We start from the raw sequence: 25,743 nt of genomic DNA, 5'->3' as shown, positions 1-25,743 counted from the left end.
TACTATATAATTTCATTTATACAAAATTCTGGAAAATATAAACTGATTTATAGTGACAATAAGCAGATCATTGTTATTCTGGAGTACTGGGTGAAGGAAGGAGTTGACTGAAAATGAGAAAATGCTTTTAGGAAAAGGAAATGTTCTGTATTTTGATTGTGGTAATGGTTTTATAAGTGTATATAACTTTCAAAATTCACTGAATGGTACTCTTTAAATGAATTCAGGTTATTGTATAAAAATTATACAGCAATAGTTTAACTGAAAACAATCTTTGGGAAAAAATTAAATGTCTAATAATAGGGGAATGTAAATATATTGTGGTATGTTCAAATATGTGTTTGATCATTATTTTACTATTAGAGTTGTTTCTAGGGAAACTTTATTCTTTTATAAAATAAAATTTAAAATATATAAAGGAAAAGTTAGTAATCTCCTCTTATAGAAAAGATCCAGAAGGATATACTAATAAATGTAAATAATCTGATGGCCTATTAAAAAATGGTCAAGTACTGGTTAATCATTTTAATGGAATACTCGTGGTGCAATTTCAAGTGAGTAAACAGGCAGGTCTTAAACATATATGATATTTTTACATATATTATTTTCTATATTTATTACAATTCCACAAAATTGATGTCCTTTTATTTTTACAGATGAAACATGAAAAATTAGAGTTAGTAACTTTTCTCTGAATTGATGCTTTTATATTTTCAGTTGGAGACTCAATTGCTACAGCCTTTTTGGAAAGGTCTTTTTAAAGAACTATCTATTCAAATAAAATAATACATCAAATCTTTTATCAAGCAATGCCACTTTCCATGAATCTATAAATATGAATATTTTGAGGATAAATGTACATGAATATTTATTGCAGTATTGATTATAGTGGTAAAATAATTGGAATAACCTGAATGTTTAAAAGGGAGTATCGACATAGTGCAAATATGTATTCAACTACACTTGAATGTGGTGTATTCATACTATGGAATATTAAACTCTTGTTAAAATGTGAGTTAGTTAGCTCCGCCTGTGTGTATATAAAATGTAAAATCCGTGAATAATGAGGATCGACTATATATAATCAACTCAGTATTTGTGAATTCTCCTCCTTGTTAAAATGTATTTAGAACACTCAAATCAATACTCACGGCACTTTCATAGTCATTTGTGGACACATGCATGTGAAGAGCAGTAAAAAATTTGAATTGCCCAAAGCACATGTTTCTAGTGGATACTGAATAAGAGGATAGTTCTGCCTTATTGTTTAAGCTCATACTGTAAACAAGTGTCTTTTTTGTGCTCTATTTAGAGCCATGTTTTTGACAGTCGTGTATTTGTGCTGTATATTGGTTTCATCTTTAAATGGCCCCCAAGTGTAGTGTAGAAGTGCTGTGTAGTGTTCCCAGGTGCAAGAAGTTTGAAATGTACCTTATGGAGAAAGTACCTGTGTTAGATAGGCTTCTTTCAGGCATGAGTTACAGTGCTGTTGTCTGTGAGTTCAGTGCTAATGAGTCACTAATATATGTATATTAAATAAGTGGTCTTTAAACAGAAACACACATAAAGAAAGGTTATATATTGATTGGTTGATGAAAATTTTGAGATTAGAGGCTTTCAGTAACCTAACTTGTATTGCACCTAGGACAATGATTCAGTATTAGCTAAAGCAACATTCAGAGCGACATTATAGAATGTAACTACCGTGAATAATGAGAATCTACTGTATATATTTCTGGAAGGTTGACTAAAGTGTATTTGTGAGATAAGCAAATACAATCAATTCTTTCTTTTATTTTAAGTAGAAATAACACAATTTCTGCCAATGTTGTTTATATATTAGTACATATTTGTATAACTATGAAGAAAAGCATGGACAGATATGCATGAAGATATTAATATCATTTGCCTCTGAACAGTGAGAATAGCGTAGGTGAGGAAAGATTATTAAGTTTAAAAAACATATACATTTCGGGCTTCCCTGGTGGCACAGTGGTTGAAAGTCCACCTGTCGATGCAGGGGACATGGGTTCGTGCTCCGGTCTGGGAAGATCCCACATGCTGCGGAGCGGCTGGACCCGTGATCCATGGCTGCTGAGCCTGTGCGTCCGGAGCCTATGCTCCGCAACGGGAGAGGCCACAACAGAGAGAGGCCTGTGTACCGAAAAAAACAAAACAAACAAACAAACAATATACATTTCTGTAAATTTTCTTACCACATATTACTTTTACTATAAAATAGAGGAAATTTTAAAAAATTACTTGGCCAAGATCAGAAAACTAATAACTAAAAGCAATATGACTATTTTCTTTTAGTCACTAATTTATGATTCCTAATCTAGGATTCTTTTTACTGCATCATGTTGTCATTAACATTAATACATGTGTGGCTTGTATTGGTATCTAAATACAATGAACAAAAAATAATGTTATGTTCTGATGTTCCATAGGTGATATGTAGATATGCCTGTAAAAGGGAATTTTAAGTTCAGTTATATATTCATCCATTTATTTTCTCCCCTCTAAAGTTAAATATAGAATAATAGTACCAGTATACCAAGGAGAATCTGAGGAGGGTAATGCGATATCATTATATGGATTCCAAAAAATATGCTGTCCCTTTGTATAATACCCTAGACTAATCAGTATAATAATTTATAATGAATACTTATTATTGGGTACTTATTAAGTCAGCTACTTGACATATATCATTCCATAAGACACTAACTTAAGCTTCATTTCTTCCTGAATTTTCTTCTGTATCTATTAGTGGAGGAGGCTTTGTTCCTGTTTAGTGCCTCAGAGGAGATAGGAAGAAGGGCAGGAGGTAGAAATCGTCTACATACCTTTCTGATTTTTATGTTCCATTAAGTCAAAGCCTTGAGGAATACTTAGATACTTTTCAGACTAGGTCTTGGGTCATATCAGATACTATTAATTCTCCCCAATATCTCTTTTTTCCTTCTTCCACAGCAAGAGTTCCACTTTTAGTTCTAGATATTTCTGCCCTCCAAAATAACTACTTCCTAGCCTTATTTGCAAACCAGGTGTGGACATGCAAAGAAATTTTGTCTAAGCTAGAGTGTCATACCCCATATTTGGGCCTCTTTCCTTCACAGTAGGTCTGTGTATTGCCTCATTTATCTTGTCTCTTCTGTCTTCCTGACACTTGGAATGTGGCCCTGAAGGCTGAAGCCCGTGCAGCCATCTCAGACTATGGCAATGGTGATGGTGGCTATGGACGATGGGACAACATGATAGAAAGATTCAGTGTAGCAGATGCGCCTTTATCACTCCTGGACAGCCCACTTCTGACTTTTGCATGAGAGAGCTTGTACTTTTACTTAACCACTGTCATTTTGGGTTTCTGTTATCCACAGCTTAGCCTATTCCTAACTGATACAGGGGTATGTGGGGGGAGGAGGGTAATGGGAAACAAGCAGGGAGAGCAGGCACTTCTCACACAGACCCCAGAGATATTTTCTACAGCTAGGAACTCAAGGGGGAGCAGATGGAACCTGCATTCTTTCTAAGGCAGCAATGAATGACTGCATGCTATACCTATGAGGGTGGAACCTGGGCAGCCTCACAATAGTTGCTTGTGCTTAACAAAGAACAGAGAAACACTATAAAATATGTACGCGTTCTATATGATGTAATTCTGGGAACAGTTAGTCAAAGACTTTTAAGTATTCAACTGATAGTGTTTGGTAATTCTTTTCTCTTTTAACAGAATAACATCAACCTAGTGCTACCACCTGCTAGGTGTTTTGCATAAGCTATTTCATCTAATATTTATAATCCCTATAAGATAGGACTTAGTATTAGTAAAGAAAACTGAGGGTTAGAACTTCACTGGCGGTCCAGTGGTTGGGACTCCACGCTTCCACTGCAGGGGACATGGAGCTAAGATCCTGCATGATGCGCGGAGCAGCAAAAAAAAAAGGAAAAGAAAAAGAAAGAAAACTGAGGGTTAAAGAGTTTAAGTAACTTGCCCAAGGTCACATAGCTGGAAAAATCATAAGCAAGCTAGCTTTCAAACAGAGGTCCAATTCTTTCTGAGCATCTACTATAGTTGAAAATGTGAAAACACAAAAACCAAAATTAGTTTCAACATGTTAGAAATTATTAAAGGAAAATACTAACAAAATTCTAAATCATTGAATTTTGAATACCCGATTGAAAAATGAAATAACGTATCACTTTATATTAAATGTGTATAATGTGTATGAATACAAATCACTTAAAGAAATCTAAAGAAGTAAAAGTATTTTAATATTTTACATGCATTTTAGCAAGTGAGACTCTAGTAGATCTAGTAGTCTAATACCATTAGTACCAGGGAAAATAACACTATATATCATATTTAGACAGATACCTGGTAGGAATATACTCTGTAACATGATAATATGTAGAAAGAATAAATATCTTATATCTTGATGTTTTTCTAAATTAAAAATAATCTGACTAGATTCCCCATTTTTTCAGTTTTTATAGGAAATAAAATCTCAGTCATGTCTGTTGGTGGGTACTGTTCCTTTTCCAGGATTATTCATGAGCTCTGAGAGATTTACCTAGTCCAAAAAATTTGGGAAAAGATTTCTAGTTTTCTATATATTTTGATTGCCACTGTGATCTTCATTGCCTGTACCAGTGTGGTCCATTCTGGGGAAGCAATTCTGCTCCCACTTGCTCAGGTAGTTACTTTCTATTCCCAGCTCACAAAGCTGTTCGACTTAGTGTAGACACCCTAATGCCAACATATTCCTCCCAGACCTCATTATATAGCAATATTATCTCCTAGTTATGACCAGAGTCACTTGCTTCTGGTATGATAACTCCTTTCTTTGACTGCTGATCTAGTAGAATAAGTGTCCTAAGCCTGGTAGCAGACATGGCTTTTTTTAAGCTGGATTCCTACTGTATGCTCTGGTGGAAGATTATTCCTCTAGAAACCAGGGCTTCTAGCTTTAAAAAAACCAAATTTGAGAGGATGGAAAGCATCAATTCCAAATTGGTTGTTGAGGCTAAATATGAGTAAGATGAGTGATGTCACTCCTAATTCCCCATCTTGGTTCATGAACCCATGCATTCTATCTAACGGGGTCCTGTACCATACGGTGACCATTGGGTTATGCATCCTGAAGGATATTTCTCTATCCTTGCAGGGTGTTATTTCTAAGCTAATATATCACCTGCAACTCTAAGAGTCCACTTCATCACTCTTTCTGGCCAGCCACTTAGGAATGGTATTTGATGTGTAATCCCTCCATGTGCCATTTCCCCTAATCCACTTATATCCAATATTCCCATCTTTCTCCTTCAGATCCCAGACCAACCAGTCAAGTAATGAGGCACTGCCCATGAATCTATGCAAGTCCTTACCATGGGACAGTTTTACTTTTACAAAAATAGCTGATCAGGTACACAGACGGAAGCTCTGTGCCTTGATTTGTCTTTCAGGGTTACTCCTCACTGGGGCTACAGTACAGTAGCAGTCATCATTCAGCTTGGACTTGTATGTCCAGAAGACTCAGTCCACGAACGAAGCTTGTGTTTTTTCTTCCTCTGAGACGTGATCATAGGGAACTCTCTATGAAGCTATAGGTATGAGCTAAGGAAGAGACAGAGAGGTAAAATTAGTAGGCGACATGGAGATCTGGACCACTTATTTGTGCAACTAACTTAAGCTCTTTAGACCTGCTTAAGCTCAGTCCTAGATGTACTATTTCTGTTCTAGGATGTATTTCTTTTTGGCTTATGCCAATTTATGACTTTGTACAATTTGGGAGCGCTCAGTTATCCTGGATTCCAGTGTAAGTTTCATCAACTAATGGCATACCCATTCTGACTTCCCAGTCAGAAACTAGAAAGCAATTATAAGTCTGTGTAAAATAGTCTTGGGTCAGGGCTCCTTTTATTACATAACCCTATATACCCTCACCCTAACAGATGGGTCATGATGGAGCTTTGGATCTTTGAAAATCCAACAATCTTCCATAGGAAATTGGGTATTCTTCTTTATCCAGTTATATTTACTGAATAAAAAGTAGGAGGACCCTTTGGGAAGGGCTGGGGACTGTATTTGGCTTTTCCTCACCTGGTCTCTTTTATGATTACATGATGACTGCTGTGATTCCAGGCCTTAGATACAGATATTACAAGGTCAACATATATGTCCTCATTTATATCAGTAAAGAAACTTTCCTCAGAAGTCCCCAGCAGACTTTCCTTCATGTTTTATTGGCCAGAATTGTGTCAAATGCCCTTACTTAAACCAGCTATTGAAAGAGGAATGGGGGTTTCATGATTGGCTTAGTCCAATCAAGATTTATCCCTGGAGTTGGGGACAGGGCCAGTTTCACCTGAATTTTAAAAGATTAAAAAAGAGAAAAAACATTTTATAACACATCTAACTTTATTCAAGTCTTCTCAATATTATCCTTAAAACAACACCACAAATCACCAGCCAGTTTTTATATCCATATATGACCTGGGATAAAACCACAAGATTTTTACCCTTTTATGCACCAGTATATACTAGAAGGCAGGATAATGAATATTTCTGTGAAAAGAAAGAAAAAAATAAACCTGACCATGTTTTAATGCTCGTTAATATGAGAACAAAATGATAAAATAATAATCATTTATATATTTGATGGGAAGTTTATTGCAGTAAGCTTTTTTTATGCTGTTCCCAACAAGTGAAGCAATCTAGTTAAGAAAGTTAATATATCTGAGTGGATCTGTTAGCATCATTTGACAGCAAAACAACAACAAAAATTGTCTGGAAATTGCTCAGAGGGTATTATTAATACACTCTCCACATACACACATGCACGCACTCTATTGCAGGAAAGTAAATTTTCTGTACGAGACTTAGAGACTCAGCTGACCTGAATGTGTTATTTTCACATGGACTTAGAAGATAAGGACACGATAATAAAGTGGCTCAGCATCCTTAATACTGACTGGGTGACTGTACAGCTATCAGGCATGCTGAAGACCAAGTTTCTTTCAGCCTCCTTAAAGTGGAAAGGACTCTGGTATTGTTTTTATAGTATTATTTAGCTTAAACCAGGTGCTAAGTGCATGAATTTGTCAAAGACTGACACTCGAGAATATTATATTTTAGAAATACTATGTTCTGCCTTTATGAATAGCACAGTCATATGACTGGGTCTTTGTGAACCTTTTCTAAAGACATAAATAAACCGTTTGTGACTTCAAATTACAACCATTTTGAAAAACCTGAAAGCTCTTTCAGAAAGGAAATGCCAAATGTATTGCAAGTCAGCACAAAAGGAAACACTTGTCTTTTGAATATGTTTCACAGAACTGAATAGTTAGTAGTCTTTTCAGGTATAAAATAATAGCTTGATGTTTTTGTACATTTTATCTTGATGGCTGGTTATCTGTGGAGCCAATAGAAAATCAAATAAGGCTTTGTGAAACCGCAGGTTTTCAAACATTCTTCTATTGGATGACTGAAAACAAACAAATAAGCAAACAAATAAACACACAAATAAATTTAAAAATGAAGTGATTTGAGAATTGCGGATAGTAGTTAATGCAAGTTATTTTCCTTCTTGCAATAGGGTTTAAAAAACAACCTACAAGTCCACAGTTTTATAGATTTCATTTGCATTATACAAACGGATATATTATTATTAGGCAAACAAGTAAATTGTTACCTATATCCCAGGTAGGGCAAGATTCGCTTTTTCTCTCATATAATGCATATCTTGAAAAAAAATCAGTTAACAAATTCAGTGTAGGCCCCAAAGTATCTGCGTTACTGCAGGCTACATCAATTAAATGAAATCTTTCTAGGTTTGTACCGTGAACCTTTATTCACATGATTGTTTGTAAATTGATGACTGCTAAATGAAAGTAGAATGGGTGTTCAAGATTTATTCTACTTGGTTTTCTTCATGAACTGTGGAAAATATGGCCTCTGTGGCTTGAGAGGGAAGGATACTTTCCTCTGACTTTTGTAATATCTTTTCTATGGAAATCTTGTAATATCTTTTCTATGGAAATCTTGTAATATCTTTTGTAATATCTTTTCTATGGAAATCTTGCCGGATCAAGGAGGTTTAAAATGATTTATTTTCAGGGCTAGTGTCCAACCAAGTTTCTGTAATACCCCATTTTTTTCTCCCTGTGAGAAGGAGAATAAAGATGGTGAGAAGAGGATTATAAGCAAATTAGCTACCTTGAAAAATGAATGACCATTCCTGTGATTTGGGGGTAGACCATATTAGTACCAATTGGCAACTACTGCCATGGGTCTTCTGAGAGAGAATAACAAAATTTAGCATGTGGTTACCTTATGCATCATTACGGTGGTATATCAGAATTAAAATCAGCGTGAGATGGAGGGTCTCGGTGGGCTTAAGCCACAAGACAAGAAGGTGAAATAGTAAAGGACCGAAAGATTAATTAAGGGAAATCTGGCCTTTTTCTCAGTCTCCAGTAAACTTTCCTCACTCTCCCACCTTTGCCCTCCCCTACTCCTACTCCACACTCGGCTAAAGTAAAGCCATCCATCATTTCTTGCAGGTCTGCTTCCCAAATCTAGTCATAGGTGACCAAGATATCCTTTTGTGTGTGTGAGCAGCAACATTATCAGTCCAGAAGAGCAGATGGACAGCTCAGTTTGAACAAAATGTCAAGCTAGCTGTGGAGCTTGACCCCATCACCTCCGAGAATGACTCGTCTTAGACACAGCTGCTAGAGTTATTCATCTGAAGTTCAACCAGAATCTCTTCTGGATCTCAATGTTTGCAGTCAAATTTAAAGCAAAGACAGGGATAGAAAAGTTACTCTGACTTAAGGTCTACTTGGCATGAAGCTCTAAATTAATTCTCTATCTGCTTTACAGCTGCCTATGAATACCTTCCCGGCAAAGTTCTTACATCTTCTTAAACTCTGTGTCCAGACAACTATCATTTTTCACCACTAATTAACCCTTCTCTCCAAGTTCTACATTTGTGCCAACTACACTATTATCCTCCCCATTTCCTAAGTCAACTATTTCGACGTTATTCCTTCTTTCACTCATTACATGCATATTTTCCAAAGCCTGGATAATCATCCTTTATAAGAACTTTTAGACTTATTCCTCCCCAATCTCACTGTTAGCACTGAGTTGTAGGCTTCTAACTCACAGGTACCAAACCCTTCTGCCTGGTGTTCATCTCTAGTCCCTTTTCATTGTATCACATTTGCTCATAGAATAGGCACATCTAATATTTGATGATGTTAAAAGTTTGGGCAGCAAGAGACATCCTGTGGGTTTTATTAATCTGTTTTTATGAGAGGTTATATGGTGACGATGATCAAGTTAAGTAACCCTATGTGCCCCAGTTTCTTAACCTTTCACCTGAAGTTAATGATCTATCTCAGAGAGTTTCTATAAGGATTTTAAGGACACTTCTTTAAAGTATTTCTCATATGAGAAGAATTACATGTGTTTGCTGTTTTGTTGTGTGCTATCCCCCCAAAAATCCTACTTTTATACTGACTGATTAAAAGTCTAGTAGTTTTCTGCCAACTTAGTCTGGTTGTATAGACCTGCTATTATATCATCTTTCCTTGTCTAATTATTCTTAATCTTTTTCCTCAGCTCCAGGTAAACACTCAGCTGCAGTGTCCGTTCTTCCCTAAAAAACCCAATACCCAACCCCAACCTTGTGAATGTTATCCCTTGTTTAGAAATCTAACTCCCTTCTTTTATAACTAGGCTTTGCCTCAACTACTTCACACAACATTTTTGGAGGAATCCACCCCACAGTGGTTCCTATATCATTCCGCAACTTAAAAAAAAAATAAACATACAACTTGTGCTCCAATTCCTTCTGCTGATTTAGAGATTTGTGGTAGCATTGCTCTCTAGTTTTTGCATTTATACAGGTCTTCTCAAATAGGTTATAAGTTCCCTGAGGGTAGGAACCATGCCTTCTGCCTTCTTTTGTAATTTTACAGTGCCTGTAAATAGTAAAGCAGACAGTGAGTGATTAATAAACACTTGTCTTAATTTAGTTGACAGTTTGGAAGTTTTCTATCTAGCTTCCTTTGTATACACATTCTTGGAAAAAGTCCAAGACGAAGGGAAAATAAAACTTCAATTCACTTTGTCTTTGACTTTTTACAGCTTAAAATAGCTAATTAAAAATAAAATTCTCGGGCTTCCCTGGTGGCGCAGTGGTTGGGAGTCCGCCTGCCGATGCAGGGGACGCGGGTTCGTGCCCTGGTCCGGGAGGATCCCACATGCCGTGGAGTGGCTGGGCCCGTGAGCCATGGCCACTGAGCCTGCGCGTCCGGAGCCTGTGCTCCGCGACGGGAGAGGCCGCAGCAGTGAGAGGCCCGCGTACCACAAAAATAAATAAATAAATAAGTAAGTAAGTAAATAAATAAAATTCCCTACTTAAGAAACTGGTAAACTAAAGAGAATGGTGTCTGACAAGAAAAGAAGACTTTAGAAGATTTTTTAACCTTGTGAAAGGACCATTTTCCTTTTCCCCCTATAGTTCTCAACCACTTGCCTGATCCACTCTTTTCTCCCCAATTCCCCATCTAACCAAACTCTTCAGTGGGGTTCCTTCCCAACTTCCAAGCTCATGCCACCCATTCTCCCTTTTCCTGCAGCCAAGCTATTATCCATCATATCCTTTCTATTCCCTAAACACATGGTTCTTTGCAAAGACTTTAGGACTTTTGCATTTACAGTTCTGTTTGCCTAGAATGCTCTTCCTCTGACTTTTCTATCTAGTTCTTGCTTACATTCTTCCAGCTAAACTCAAGGGTACCTTTTCAGGAATCATCTACATGACTGCCCTATTCAAGGGAAGGTCTTATTCTCTCCCCATCATCCTCTGTCTTATGACCCTGTTTATTTCCATTATAGCACTGACCACAGAGTGAACTCATCATGTCCACCTTTTCCTTCTTGTTGCTGTCTTCCTTTACTGAAGTGTATATGTTCCGCAACGGCTGGGACCTTAGTCTCCATGTTTATCATTGTGTTTCTTGCACTTTATAAGAATACCTGACATACAGTGGGCACTCATATAATAATTGAATGAATAATGAACTTATAAGTTTAAGCTGCAAAATATATATTTTATCTAATGAGGTATAAAATAAATATTCTTAAAAGGGCTGTAGTGAGGTGGGAATACAAAACGCTGACTGCTTACATATTCTCCACAGAGAGAAAAGGGGTCTGGAGTGAAGTTAGTCTCATATAATAACCCAATTACTTTGACAAAGCAAGGTTTCATTTCTCCTCAGCTGTGAAAGGACTAATGGATCCTGGTATATGTGTTTTTCTCCCATGCGTTTCCTGTCTATTGTATAACAGATGAAATGAAGAGAATTATTTTAATAGCTGCTAATGTTTCCAAGCAAAAGTAAAATATGTCTTTCCCTCAGAGCTTGCCAGTGTTTCTGACTCACTCTGCCGGTTAGTGAAGAGAGGAAATAAAATTTACCTCTGCAATTTCTGCAGAAATCTATGCAATTTCTGCATAGATGTGGAAACAAAACAATGTCTTAGTTTACAGTGTAAGAATTTACATGATGACATTTAATATATAAATTATGTACTCTTACTAATCTAAGGAAACTTGTGTACTTCCTTCTTTGCCCTCCTAACTATTCATGTTTATCTCCTGCTGTCAGCTCTCCAGTTCTCCCAGCATACAGTTCTCAATCTCCAATAAAAGTCTGATATTTATTCTTTTCTCCATGTCTTGGCTGACGTTACCTCCCTGGCCTGAATTCACCAATTTTATTTCAAGGTCCGGTCCAAGTCCTTCGTCTTCTCTGAATTATTCTCTTCTAATCTTATCTTTTGTATTTTTTGCTTGTGCTCTTAATCATTTAATGTTAAAAGTTTCCCACTTAAAAAAAGGAAGTCTTTATGTGTTCCTCCTCTAATAAGGATTTAAAAGTTCTCTAGGGAAGAAACTCTTCCATATATATCTTTTTCAACCCCTGTAACTCCTAGCACTGTCTGAACCCATCATGTGTTGGTGCTCAATAAATATTTGCTGAATTGAATTGGCTTGTAAGAGACCATGGAGAGAATGGAAAACAGAAATCTACAGTGTATAGTAAAGCTCAATTAGGCCTGTGTTTCTTCTTGCCCACTAAATCTTTGAGGAGAGTTTCAGTAATGTTATAAAAACTAACATTTTTTTACTTCTTATAAAATCAAAGTGTCAATAAGAATGACCAAAGGACAACAGTGTGTAATAGAAGAAGGGAAAATTTTAGATATTAGATCAGTGAAATTATTCTCATTAATTTGAATCTCTAATTGTGCTAAATTTGCTTTCCATGGAGAAATATATACACACAGCCCAGGAGACAACAGCAGAAGCTAAAGAGATATTTGGCAATAGCTCATATTAAAGAAATGTGGTCATTTGGATTACAGCAAAGACCGTAAGATGTCTGTCTTAGTATATCTGAGAAACCCACACTCCTGTGCTTCTCTCTGCCCCTGTTCTGGATTCTCAGAAAAACCCTGTGTTTATCCAGAGAATGAATTATTCAACTACTGGTTCCTTTCAGTTCTCCTGTATAGGGAAATGTAGTCTCTCGTCAGATAAGCATACCAAATTTTGGTGATGAGAACTATATTTTCCATCCTTTCTCTTGGTAGACAGGAAGTTTCAAACTGCCACAGGACTTGTACTGAGCTTAGGTTTTATGGCACGATATTTTTATTTCTCCACTTCTCATTTACCCAAGTCAGTTTTTCGGGTCAGTTTTTTTAAAACATATTTTTAATTTCACTATTTCTCTAATTTTAAATTTGATAAAACTTTTTTCAAAGTAGGTGAAACAAATGGTATTAATTTTTTAAAGATCTTGACCTATCATTACAAGCAAATACCCCATTCTAAATAAAAGTACACTGGAAGGTTTTTTATTTTTTTAAAATTAACATATGTTCCCTACTTTCCTGCTCTAGGCCATGCACTAAATGTTGCTATCCCCTGAGAATGTGTAACTGTACTGGAGTCCCATAGTTACTCTGCTCTTTAGAAGGGGAGGTAGGAAGTAACCTCCTCTTTCTGTGTAGCACCATGAGGACAAACTTCATCAAGTTAGTGATTCCAGCTGAAGGGGAGCAATGAAAACATTAATGCAATGCCATTAAGGGAGATATAGTTTTATTTCAGAGATGAGATTAAAAAATATGCATTTTATGAACTGTCTGAATCCAGAGACTCAACTGGGCAGGAGAGCAGGATACATACTTCCGTTCTCTTGACATGCAACCTTGAAGAGAGGGGTTCAGAGAAGGGGAGACAGGGGAAGACTGGTGAAATCCTCACAGCTCATGAGTAACTCCCATTCTGCAGTATTGAATCAATCCTGGAGAAACACAAACTTCACCTCTGGGAGCAGAAACATTATAGTATCTTCATCTAACATTATGTTTGCACCATTCAGAATCCCTTTTGCCTGATTCAAACCAGTCAAATATGGATGAGTCTATTTCAGAAGAAGAAATACCATATGGAGTCTCTTTAGAGATAGAAAAACCTATATTGGAATGGACATTATGATAAGCGTTATTATGCTGATTCAGCAGTAATTTATACAATATAATGGAATACAAATGATTTCAAGCCAGTAAATTTTCTTGATAACCCAAATTATTCTTATTCATTGCAGCTTTATATTTTAAACATTTGGGGTGGAAGTTATTCTAAAGTGTATTATATAATGATTGCCTCTCTAAACAGAGCATAATGATCATTATATACTCATTTTATTAATGACCAAGAGTCATCAGAATGAAGAATAATTATTATTTGGTGTTATAACATAGAAGTATTATTTACAGTCTGAAGTGAGCAGAATCTTCTCAGTGACTCATTAATACAGTACAAAGGGGAACTCAGTATTCTCATGGCATGAAGTGAGAGAATACCATTCCGTAAGGAAGAAGTTGAAAGGTTAAATCATTAAAGCCTGGAGTTAATATTGAGGCGCAAACAACTTTTAGAAATACTTGCCTTATGAAACCAAAACTCAGTATTACTCTGTTGATTCAAAGTGCCTCTGAGGTAGCTTCACACTTCCCCTTAAAATGAAAGTGAATGGTTTGAAGTGGGCATAACTGCTACACAAACAACATTCCCTCCCCAAAAGATAGCTTTAGCTTTTCTATTATTTTCCATCTTTGATTATGTCCAAATGTGGCATTCAGTGAAAATATTCTGCCCTTCTCAGAGTTGCAGTTATTTTTCAGTTATTCTTGGAAGGTCCCTGTATTGCTCATCAGGATCATTAAAGTTGTCTTGGTTAAATGTTAGTTGTGGAATGCTTCCTATGTTATTTAGCTCCAGTGTAGTTTGGGTGATAAACAGACAGTTTCATAATGGATAATAAACAAATGGCTCCTTTGAAGGAAAGGACATTGCTTTGCTAGATGAATTTCTCTCCTCCCAGTAGAACTGAAAAATTTAAATAGTTGTATACACTAGTGAAACTTGTTATGATGCTTCCCCAACAGATTTGCTGCAGAATCCAAACTATTTCTAATTGTAATTTTTCACAGTTTTTCTAACACAGTATATTTATTCAGCGGTTAATAACATAGCATTCAGATCTCACACACTCATTCACAAATGAAGAAGCATTGTATCCTTTACAGATTGCAATCCTCTTTCCCACTTTATACCTCTGATCTGATTTACAATGTCAAGACATTTCTGGAGAGCAAAACTGCTCCCCTTTGTACTTAATGGGAGATAATCTTAGGGAAACACAGAAGTAACAATTTGATCAGAGACAACTATAACACGACAGCTAATAGCTCCTAGCCCTTTATCACACTCCAACTTGGTCTTTGCTAAATATCTAGAATCCTGTGCATTTCTCTTTTCTCAAAAAGGCTTACCTTTCTAATAGCATTGAAAAGTGGCCTTGCAGAGGAATGTTCTGTGGCACTAACTAGTAATAGCTTTTTCTCTGAACTCCAAGCCCTCTTAGCTGAGAGACAGATAAAACCCTATCATTTACTTCATTTTCTCTAATTCTTTTTTCCCCTTGCCTCTAGGGAAAAAAATTTAGAAAATAGTTGGCAGCACATTAAGGACACAAAGCAGAGAAAAATGTAGGTTCCTGAATGTTTAAGGGAGATGAAAATCATCTACTTTAGGAACTGTCTGACAGAATTTAGCTGGTGCATTAGTTATCCAAATTACCTCTTGCTTTTATCTCACAGACGATATACAGCTGAATTGTTAAATGATGTGCACTTTTTTTTTTTAGAAGAGCAAGATTGGACACTTAATCAGGTCAATAATTATTCACGCATTAGCACAGTCTTCTTCTTAAAGTGTAACGGTGACTCACTGGGTATATAGTCATTATTACTGATTAGCAGGAAATTATTTTCACGCATCAGTGGTTCATGTGAAAACAGCTAAATTTATTATGCTGAGTTATTTAACAGTTGGACCATGTGAGAACTCTGGTGTTACTGTTGTGATTAAGTCTTTATACATATACCGGTAGATAACTATGGAAAAAACTATACTGCAGACTTACTGTTACAGTTGAAATTTGTTAACAGGTCCAATTTTCTGAAGTTTGATACTCACCTTGGACATCCATAATGCACTTCCACAATAAAGGTCCTTTATTAGTAAATTTATTTGAGAAAGAAAGGGGGAGCAATAAGGTAAATAATATGAAAAAAGAGTAGAAGATAAAATATGAACATAGAGAATAAGTATAAAAAAGAGAGAGAGAAAAGTGAATAAGAGAGGAAAGAATGAGAGAGAGAAAATTTCACTTAGTCTGAACTGTTAATTGGATGATATTTGGTAAAATATCTGAAATTCTCCTTGGATTGTACAATTAATTTTTAATATTATAAATGAAAGACAAATCCTATATTTCATTTCAATTATTTTTACATAGAAAATATTCCAAGAATATTATAAATATATTCCAAGAATATGCTGTAAATATATCAGTATATATTGCTAAAAGGTAAGGATTCCCTTTTAAACATAGCTACAATATTATCATATCTAAAAAAATTAGAAATAACCCATTAATATTATCAGATATCAAGTCCATGTGCAAATTTTCCCAGTTATATAATAGCTTGTTTACAATGGGTTTGTTTAGATCAGTATACAAATAAGGTCAAAACGCTGTATTTATTTTGATGTATCTCCTTAGTATCTTTTAACCTATAGGTTGCCCTTCCTACTAATTTTTATTCCTGCAGTTTAACTGTTAAAAAACAGATTATTTGTATGGCTTGATCTGATTCAGGCTTGTTACTTCTGGCAAAAACACCTTATATGTGGTGGTGTATCTTTCATCAGCAGTCACATAATATCTGGTCGTCTCTCTTTTGAGGTTATCAGTCAAGTATTTTGTTAACTGGTGCATTTGTTTTATGTGGGAGAGACATGTTAAATGCTTGGTTGTTTCCCTTTATTTACTACTTTCTAAATAATGAATTAGTTATCTGTCATCATCTAAAGCGATTAATATATTTTTAAATATAGTTTTGAACTTGTGGATTTTAACATACTTGCTTGTCATCAATCCATTACAGTTTTAATTTTTTTTGATACACAAATCTATAATGCTACAATAAATAGCATTTTGCTTTATTGAATTTTTCTTCATGATAAATTGTCATGATTGGAATTACTGAGTCATAACATATAAAAATTTTTATAGTTTTTGCTATATTTTGACATACACTTTTTCAAATAATGCAACTTTAATGCCACCATCAAGTAAGTACTTAATTCTTCCTAGTTACAGATTTTAAATTTACAGATTAAGTGTGCCTTTATCTCAAAGTAATTCTTGGAAATGGTTTAAAAATCAAAATGTAGTAAGATGTAAACTGCAGTCTCCTGTCCATCCCTTCCAACAACAGTTCTCCATTCCCCAGCGGATGCCACCTTTAAGGTTTTTAGTCATTTTCTTTGGTATCTAGCTAGGTTCCAAAATAACTCATTTTGAATATCTTCCTAAATTTTGGATATTGTGTATTGAGTTCTACTATGGAAACTGAAGATTTAGCTCTGTTAAACTCCTCTCACACCCTGATGTTCCTCTCACGGATATGTATATCTCCTCTTCCCATCTAACAAACCCAGTTTTTAGCATTTAAATTGAATCTTGGTTCAGAGATTTTAGTTATTATGGCTTTGTGTATATTGTTTAATTCAGAGCAAAATTGAGCTCTATTATTAAAATTCTTTTCTTGCACAACTTGTTTTCATTTGTGGAGTTAATTGCCCTTTATTATTATTGCTGTTATTTAGTTTTCTTATAATCTCTGGCTAAATTTTCCATGCTCTTTAACACTTCTCAGTCCCATTTTTCCACTAAGTCAAAGTTGTCAATTTCTTGGAATACTTTTTTTTTTTTTTTTGCGGTACGCAGGCCTCTCACCGTTGTGGCCTCTCCTGTTGCGGAGCACAGGCTCTGGACGCGCAGGCTCAGCGGCCATGGCTCACGGGCCCAGCCACTCCGCGGCATGTGGAATCTTCCCGGACCGGGGCACGAACCCGTGTCCCCTGCATCGGCAGGCGGACTCTCAACCACTGCGCCACCAGGGAAGCCCTGGAATACTTTTAATTTAATTTTAGGAAATCCCTCCCAGAACTTTAATTCTTAAGTGTTCAGCTTCTGTCTGTCTGGTTGTTCTCTAGGCTCAATGAATAACCACCATCCTCACACTCCATGTGGTCCTTTAGGAAATGCCCTTCACCTCTTGCTAGTGCTGGAGCCACTATTTCATGGATAGTATAAAAAAAAAGAAAAAAAAAACAAAAACAAAAACAAACATTTGTTGTTTTTTTTGTATGCCCAGCATCTGAAACCTTTTTGTGATTGGGAAAATCCTGACTCTTATGGACACTGTAGGGAAGTAAAGAGTGACTTATGGTATAGTAGCTGAAAATGATAGATTCTCATTTTCCCTGATACCGTTTCATCCAGGACACAAACATGTGAGCTAGGATGTCTCAGTCAAATATGTCCACGGCTGACTTTAACTTGGCTCATGATGGATAAAGGAAGGAACAGGGAGTGCTCTCCTCTGGTGGTCACAGAAGTAACACTGTTTGTAAGGTGAAGTTCTTCATATAGGCAGAGGCAGCTTAAGGCCCTCAGCCAATACTTGGAGGGGCCTCTGGTAGTTAACTGCCCTCTCCCATCCCTGTTCTCACTACTTCCTTAGAGCTGTTATGGAGGCCAATCATGACCATCTGGAACCCTAGCTCTGTAATCACGTGATTCACCCAAACCATTGTTTTTCTCACCTCACTGCCCACCAAGTGGCTGGAGCCACGTGTATCTACGTTGCGATCTCCGAGGTGTCCACAGGCATGATGCCCAGTGGTTTTGTGTACAAAATAGAAAGGCCTCAGTGATCCCTTTTTAAAATCATTTCATTTCACTTCGTTTCATTTTACTTTCTTAATTACTTACATCCAAAATCTTTAATAACAAGGCAGGATCTTGGGTTAGTTTTTGCAGCTGTGTCTGGCCCGTTGGCTGTTGGCATGCTCGAACCTCTCTGGTCCCACGAAGGGTTTAGTGTGGCTGTGCTGTTCCCCGGGCGGAAATGCCCATACACCTCTCCGCCTTTGCGAGGACTGGAGAGCAGGACGGTGTTACAGCCCTTAGGGGAGTCCAGGGTCTGCTGGTTGAAGGTGACGACCTTGCCCCGCGGCCTTGAGGACGCGGTTCTACATGCGGATGCTCATGCGCATCGCATACCTTCAGTTTGGGCACTTCCTGGACATGCACGTTGTCGTCGGCTCTAGTCCCTACAACCACAGCTGTTTTGTCTTCCAGGCCAGGATGCTTCATTTTACGGATCATCAAGGAAAGGGACAGTGGGCGGGCCAGTTGGTATGACTCTTGAACGATCTCTTCAGCACAACTTGGTTGAAGGTGGTGTTGGTGCTCTGGCCGGAAATCTGTACAGTTTGACCAACAGCCTTCAGTAGATGTCCTGGATCTTGGGTTTCTTGCGCTGAACCTTTCAGTGCTTGTGGCGACCGATGATGGTTCCTACCGGCCCCTACCCCACCCGCATCCCCACCACTCCTTGAGAGATGTAAAAAGTCACATTTCTTTGGGGACAGTGCAGTGGCATGGCTTGTTTTTCTAGCCCTTCCAATGATTCTACAAATGACCCATATCTTCCAGATATGCTCTGCATCTACATAATCACCTGGAATTCTCTTTAGCTGTTTGAAACTAGGAACTCTGATTGATAGAGAGCTCAAAGACATATTGTGCCTTCCTTTCTTATTTACTCCCTTGTTTTGCTGGAGAACATTCTCCAGCAGTTTCAGGTGATTATGTGGAGGGAGTAATTGTTTGAGAGCATGTATATTGGAAAATGTTTTTCTATTCTCACAGTCGATACAGTTTGGACTTAAAGTTTTATGTAGCAAATCATGCTTCATAATTTTAAAAGCATGTTTACCTTGTTTTATGGTTTCATCATTGCTGTTGAGAAGGCTGATGGTACTATTTTACATGGTCCTTAGCATGTTAATTTAATCTCTTTCTCTCTGTAAATTTTCAGGATCCTCCTTCATTCTTCAGGTGACATTTGCAGTGATGGATTGATGGATTTTGATGTGAGTTTATTTTGTTTTGTTTTGTTTATATATTTCTGTTGTATACTGTACACTTTTTTCACTGTGGAGATCCATGTCTATCAGTTGAATTTGGGGAATTTTTCTTGTTTTATTTCTTTGATAATTTTTTCCCTCCCATTTTCTCTGCCTTTTTTGGAATTTCTATTATATAAATGTTGGGCTTCCTGAATCAATCTTGTTTCTTTGTTTCTTATATTTTCTGCCCTATTTGTATTTGCTTTTTTAATTTTCTGGGAGATATTCTCAACTTTATTTTCCAATCTTTCTCTTATTTTTACTTTTTTGCTATTATATTATATTCATATATTTTAATTTTATTATTTTTTATTGAAGTATAGTTGCTATACAATATTATATATTACAGGTGTACAATATAGTGATTCACAATTTTTAAAGATTGTGCTCCATTATAGTTATTATAAAATATTGGCTATATTCCCCATGTCATACAGTATATCCTTGTAGCTTATTTTATACGTAATAGTTTGTATCTCTTACTCCACTACCGCTATCTTGCTCCTCCCCCCTTCCCTCTCCCCATGGTAACCACTAGTTTGTTCTCTAAATCTATGAGTCTGCTTTTTTGTTAAATTCACTAGTTTATTGTAGTTTTTAGGTTCCACATATAAGTGATATAATATAGTATTTGTCTTTCTCTGTCTGACTTATTTCACTTAGCATAACACCCTCCAAGTCCCTCTGTGTTGTTGCAAATGGCAAATTTTCATTATTTTTTATGGCTCACTAGTATTCTAGTGTGTGTGTGTGTGTGTGTGTGTGTGTGTGTATTTTTATATACATTTTTTTCATATATATATATATATATAAAACACCTTCTTTATCCATTCATCTGTTGATGGACACTTAGGTTGTTTTCATACATTGACAATTGTAACTAATGCTGCTATCAACATTGGGGTGTATGTATCTTTTCGAATTAGTGTTTTTGTTTGTTTTTTTTTTTGATAAATACCCAGGAGTGAAATTCCTGGGCCACATGGTAGTTCTATTTTTAGTGTTTTGTGAAACCTCCATACTGTTTTCCACAGTGGCTGCACCAATTTATATCCCCACCAACAGTGTATGAGGGTTCCCTTTTCTCCACATCCTTGTCAACATTTGTTATTTGTGTTCCTTTTGATGACAGCCATTCTGATAGGTGGGAGGTGATATCTCATTGTGGTTTTGATTTGCATTTCCCTGATGGTTAACGATGTTGAGCATCTTTTCACGTGCCTATTGGCCATCTACATGTCCTCTTTGGAAAAATGTCTTTTTAGTTCTTCTGCCCATTTTTAATCTGATTTTTTTTGATGTTGAGTTGTATGAGCTGTTTATATATGTTGGATATTAATCCCTTATTGGTTGTATCATTTGCAAATATATTCTCCCATTCAGTAGGTTTTTTTCATTTTTTTGATGGTTTACTTTGCTGTGCAAAAGCTTTTAAGTTTAATAAGGTCCCATTTGTTTATTTTTGCTTGTATTTCCTTTGCTTTAGGAGACATATCCAAAAAAATTGCTTCAGTTTATGTCAAAGAGTGTTCTGTCTATGTTTTCCTCTTGGAGTTTTATAGTATCTGGTCTTACATTTAGGTCTTTAATCCATTTTGAGTTTATTTTTGTGTATGGTGTTAGAAAATGTTCTAATTTCATTCTTTTACATGTAGCTGTCCAGTTTTCCCAGCACCACTTATCGAAGAGACTGTCTTTTCTCCATTGTATATTCTTGCCTCCTTTGTTGTAGATTAACTGACCATAGGAGTGTAGGTTTATTTCTGGGCTTTCTATTACTGTTCCATTGATCTATAGGTCTGTCTTTGTGCCAGTACCATACTGTTTTAATTACTGTAGCTTTACAGTGTAGTCTGAAGTCAGGAAGTCTAATTCCTCCAGCTTCATTCTTCTTTCTCAAGGTTGTTTGGCTATTTGGGTTTTTTTTTTTTTTGTGTTTCCATACAGATTTTAAGATTTTTTGTTCTAGATCTGCAAAAATTGCCATTGGTCTGAAATAGCCTTTTTTTGGTAGCATTCTGATTTGGATTCGTAGGTATAATAGTTCACTTATGTCTTTAAGGACAGTAAAATATTTAAAAATATTAAATTTTGCCTCTTAAATTGCCTTGGTTGCTTTTTTTCCTGTATGTTTTCATCTTTATTTGTATTAGGGACTTTCCATAATTGGTTGCTGGTCCTTGACCTCCCATTTATATTAAGAGTAAGGAGCTCTGTTTTCTCAGGTGAGGCTGCTTTATTGGTGAGTTTTACCCATGGGAGCACTCAGTTTTTTCATTATGTTTCAGGGGATCCCCTATTGTCAGATTGTTGGGATTTTTTTCTTTTGATCTGTTATTTTCCTTTCATTTCCTGCCTGGAGATTTAAACCTGGGTGTTAGTAGTCTAGGCAGCAGGAGGGAGAAGAGGCTGGTGAACTCAATGTTTCGTAATCGAGTTATCACTTAAATTTCATTTTTAGTACCTTACTTACCTCTTCCCCTCACCTGTGCCTTATATTCTTAGATGAGATGCTCTATTATTCAACTTTCCAGAGGATAAACCCTTCATCTTTAGCACAGGTAGGAGAGAGATAATTACTGGGCTGTTAGGGATGAGAGAAGAGGATATAGCAGCTCTTATTAAAGACTCAGCTACTTATCCAGCTTTCTGCTCTGCCTTGAGTCTTCACTGAAGTAACTGAGACCTCCAGTTCCTCAGGCTCCTGCAGTGTGGAACTGCTAGAGTCTTGTTGTTAATCCCTCCTTCTCCTCACATGGAAGCATCTTCCATTCAGGTATCCTAAATCAGTAATAACTGCCTTTTTGGCTTCTGGTTTCTAAAATTTAGTTAACATCTCTATGTTGTTCTATTTTTCCTTGGCGTTGTGAGTCTATCCTATTTTGTGAGACTGACGCGCTGCCTACTGCTCTAAGGAGGCAGGTGCTGCTGTCTCCCCGCATTTTGAGTGTTTTAGATGGAATAGAAATAAATGCATGTATTACATTCACAATGCTTAACCAGAAGATTCTAGGTACATTTCTTTCAGAAGCAAAAATCAGGTGCTAAACAATCCTTCCATGGACAGTTTGGATAATAAAGCCTATAGTGGAATGGAAATTCTGAATTTTATTAACTCTCCCTGGGCTTTTTCATATATCTGCTCTTCATAGATTGGCACTTACTAGAACTGGTTTATTCTAGGATTGTATATTTTTCTGCTTTCCGTCTCTTACTGTACTCAGTATTAAAAATGTGCTGATATTATTTTATCTTATATACTTCACCTTTAACTCACTTTCCATGGGCAAGACCAATATAATCAAAAGGTTATAAATTTTGTTGCTTACATTCCAAAGTCTAGTTCTGTAACTTGGCTGAGTACATTTACTGAATCTGTGCTCCTGAAGCTACTCTACCACAATATCTATGTTCAAAAATACCTCTTTTTTCTACCTTAGAAATTTTATTTCCTTTCTAATATAATTTATTTTAAGATTATAAATATGTGTTAGGGCTTCCCTGGTGGCGCAGTGGTTGAGAGTCGGCCTGCCGATGCGGGGAACAAGGGTTCGTGCCCCGGTCCGGGAAGATCCCACGTGCCGCGGAGTGGCTGGGCCCGTGAGCCATGGCTGCTGAGCCTGCGCGTCCGGAGCCTGTGCTCCACAATGGGAGAGGCCCATGTACCGCAAAAAAAAAAAAAAAAAAAAGATTATAAATATGTGTTAAATAATATTTATGTAACTAGTGTTTTATTAGTTATACACATAAGCACATAAGGCATTCTATCCCCATATTTTCCTTTCTACCTAAAAACAAATTGTAAGTGTTTAGCATGTATTAAACATTGAAGATAGAAGGAAAACAAGAATGTGGAAAGATTAGGAAACAAGGATTTATCAGGCATAGAGATACACAGAAAGAAAAACAGAAGAAAAATAACAGGGTAGTGAAATTATCCTCTGATGTAAAATTACTGGAGGTTTGTATTTATTTAATTCTATCGTATACCATATAAAACCTGACTCTTTTTTTTCTTTCAAAATAAGCTATGGGGAAATTATTGCTAAATGATATATGTTGGTACAAAGTCACCAGTGAAATCCAGAACTTCATACCTAACAGAGTGCTTCCTTAAGAAGTTAATCTAAATGAGACCAGTAGACAGAGTATATTGCATATTCTTTTTCTAATGTCCATGGAACACAAGTAAAGGCGTTTGCCAAATGTAGAAATACCAAATGGATTACTTGTAATGAAGAATTCCTTCCTGTAGACGTTTATACAATTTTATGCTGACATCCCTATTCTTGTGAAGTTCTCTGGAGGAAAAAGAGTTCACAAAATTACCTATGGAAGTCTCTTTAATGTATTTGTCATTTCAACTTTCCTTTCTCTGTGGTGCAAACAGAATACAAACAAAGATTACAAACAGAATACTGTGGTAAATAGAATGAAGTCAGTCTGGTTTGATAGAAATACATCTTGCAGCCATAGTGATGGGTTAAACTGTAGAACTTTCTAAAGGGATAGATATCTACTTCTCTGGCACATAAACTGTTTCCCTAAAGTGTGAACTGAAAGAAATACTAGAAAACTACAGAAAACAAATCCCCAGAAACCTCAAAAATATATATATATATATTTGTCATTTAAATTTTTCAATGACTTGCTTTGTTATGAAAAACACTAAGTAAAATGCCTATCCTATGATAGCTTTAAAATAAAACAAAACGAGTCATACAGGTAGAAGAAAAAGCAAATATATTCAGGGTATGCATTTAAGTAAATAAAAGATTACTAAATGCCTTCTCACTCTGTTGCTAGTCCAGTATTACCATAAGCATTGTCAGCTAGTTAGAGAATACCTGCTTGTTCCTGACCGAGATGACAGTAAAACATTAAAGCATGTCATTTTTGTTTCCAGATTGGAAAAGTGTTCTATGGCTTCACCTTCCACCCCCTTTTGTTTTTGGACAAACAAGTCTATTTTCTTTCCAACATTTTTGTTTGTGTACATCAGGAATCAAAACCCTAGATTCTTGAAGACAATAAGACTTGGGAAATGGATATTTTAACTTTCTACTTCTTTTCTTATAATGCCTCTTATTCTAATCCTTGTGTCACCTTACCCTGGTCACTGAATCATTTGCTTCATATTGATTCAACCTAAGATACTATGTTTTCATTTTATACATATAAAAATTTCCAGAATGGGTACTGAAAAGTGTTCACATTTTTTAGGGTTTAATATTCTATTTTAAGAAAAAAAACATAGTATTTTTCCCCATTTTGTTTTATCAAATACTTCCTTTACTCTTTATCTTCACTAAATTCTATCAGTGCTTTTCTTCCCTTCTAGGCTGTCTGTTCCAATATGAACAGGGATTCTCTTTTACCTCACTGTTTTATCTCAAGCATCTAACATCCTGTCTGTCACATAGTAGACAGTCAATAATCAACCCATTATAAACTGCATGCATTCTGCCCTTTCATAAAGGGCACATAGTACTTGCTTTTTACTTCCCACATTGTGTAATATTGATTTAATATTTTTTAATTACTGGAATTGGAGATGAAAAATGATCGCTGAGTTGCCTTTTCAACCACAGTGGTGTATGTTCAGTGAATAACAATAACAGTAATGTCTTATTTCACAGATTTAAAAAGTACTTCACCATCTCCCCCCACCCACATTTTAACATCTGTGTTATTGGAAAGCATCTACAATAATGGCATACCATGATTTAATTATAGACTCTTCTTCCTTCCTTCCTACCGCCATTCCTTCCTTCTTCATAACATAGTGAAGATATATCTTAGAATCAAGGTAAACTTTTATTTGATTAAAGAGCATAACTACAATTAGTTGAACTATTGTATGTTAACGCACATGAGGTCTTATTTTTTTTTTCTATTTTACAAATGAGGAAATTTAGGTCCAAAAGTTAAGCAACTCACTCAAAGTTACGTATCTAGTAAACGGTGGCATCTGAGCTGATATTTTTCTAGTCCAAAGATTGTGTTTTTTATATAACTTAAAGATACATCTATTCAG

At 36.2% G+C, this 25,743-nt stretch overlaps 1 pseudogene; it reads right to left on the bottom strand.

Annotated features, from left to right (window-relative positions):
• Window positions 1–18,539: 18,539 nt before the first annotated feature.
• LOC113626382 (ribosomal protein L18-like) lies at window positions 18,540–25,470 on the bottom strand (annotated as a pseudogene).
• Between the last annotated feature and the right edge of the window lie 273 nt (window positions 25,471–25,743).

Source organism: Aethalodelphis obliquidens, unplaced genomic scaffold (genome assembly GCF_003676395.1).
Source record: "Aethalodelphis obliquidens isolate GAN/ISIS:26980383/991018 unplaced genomic scaffold, ASM367639v1 scaffold1, whole genome shotgun sequence".
In the NCBI taxonomy this organism is placed as follows: domain Eukaryota; kingdom Metazoa; phylum Chordata; class Mammalia; order Artiodactyla; family Delphinidae; genus Aethalodelphis; species Aethalodelphis obliquidens.
The sequence above is the reverse complement of the archived record's forward strand: the minus strand, read 5'-3'. Positions and strand labels throughout refer to the sequence as shown.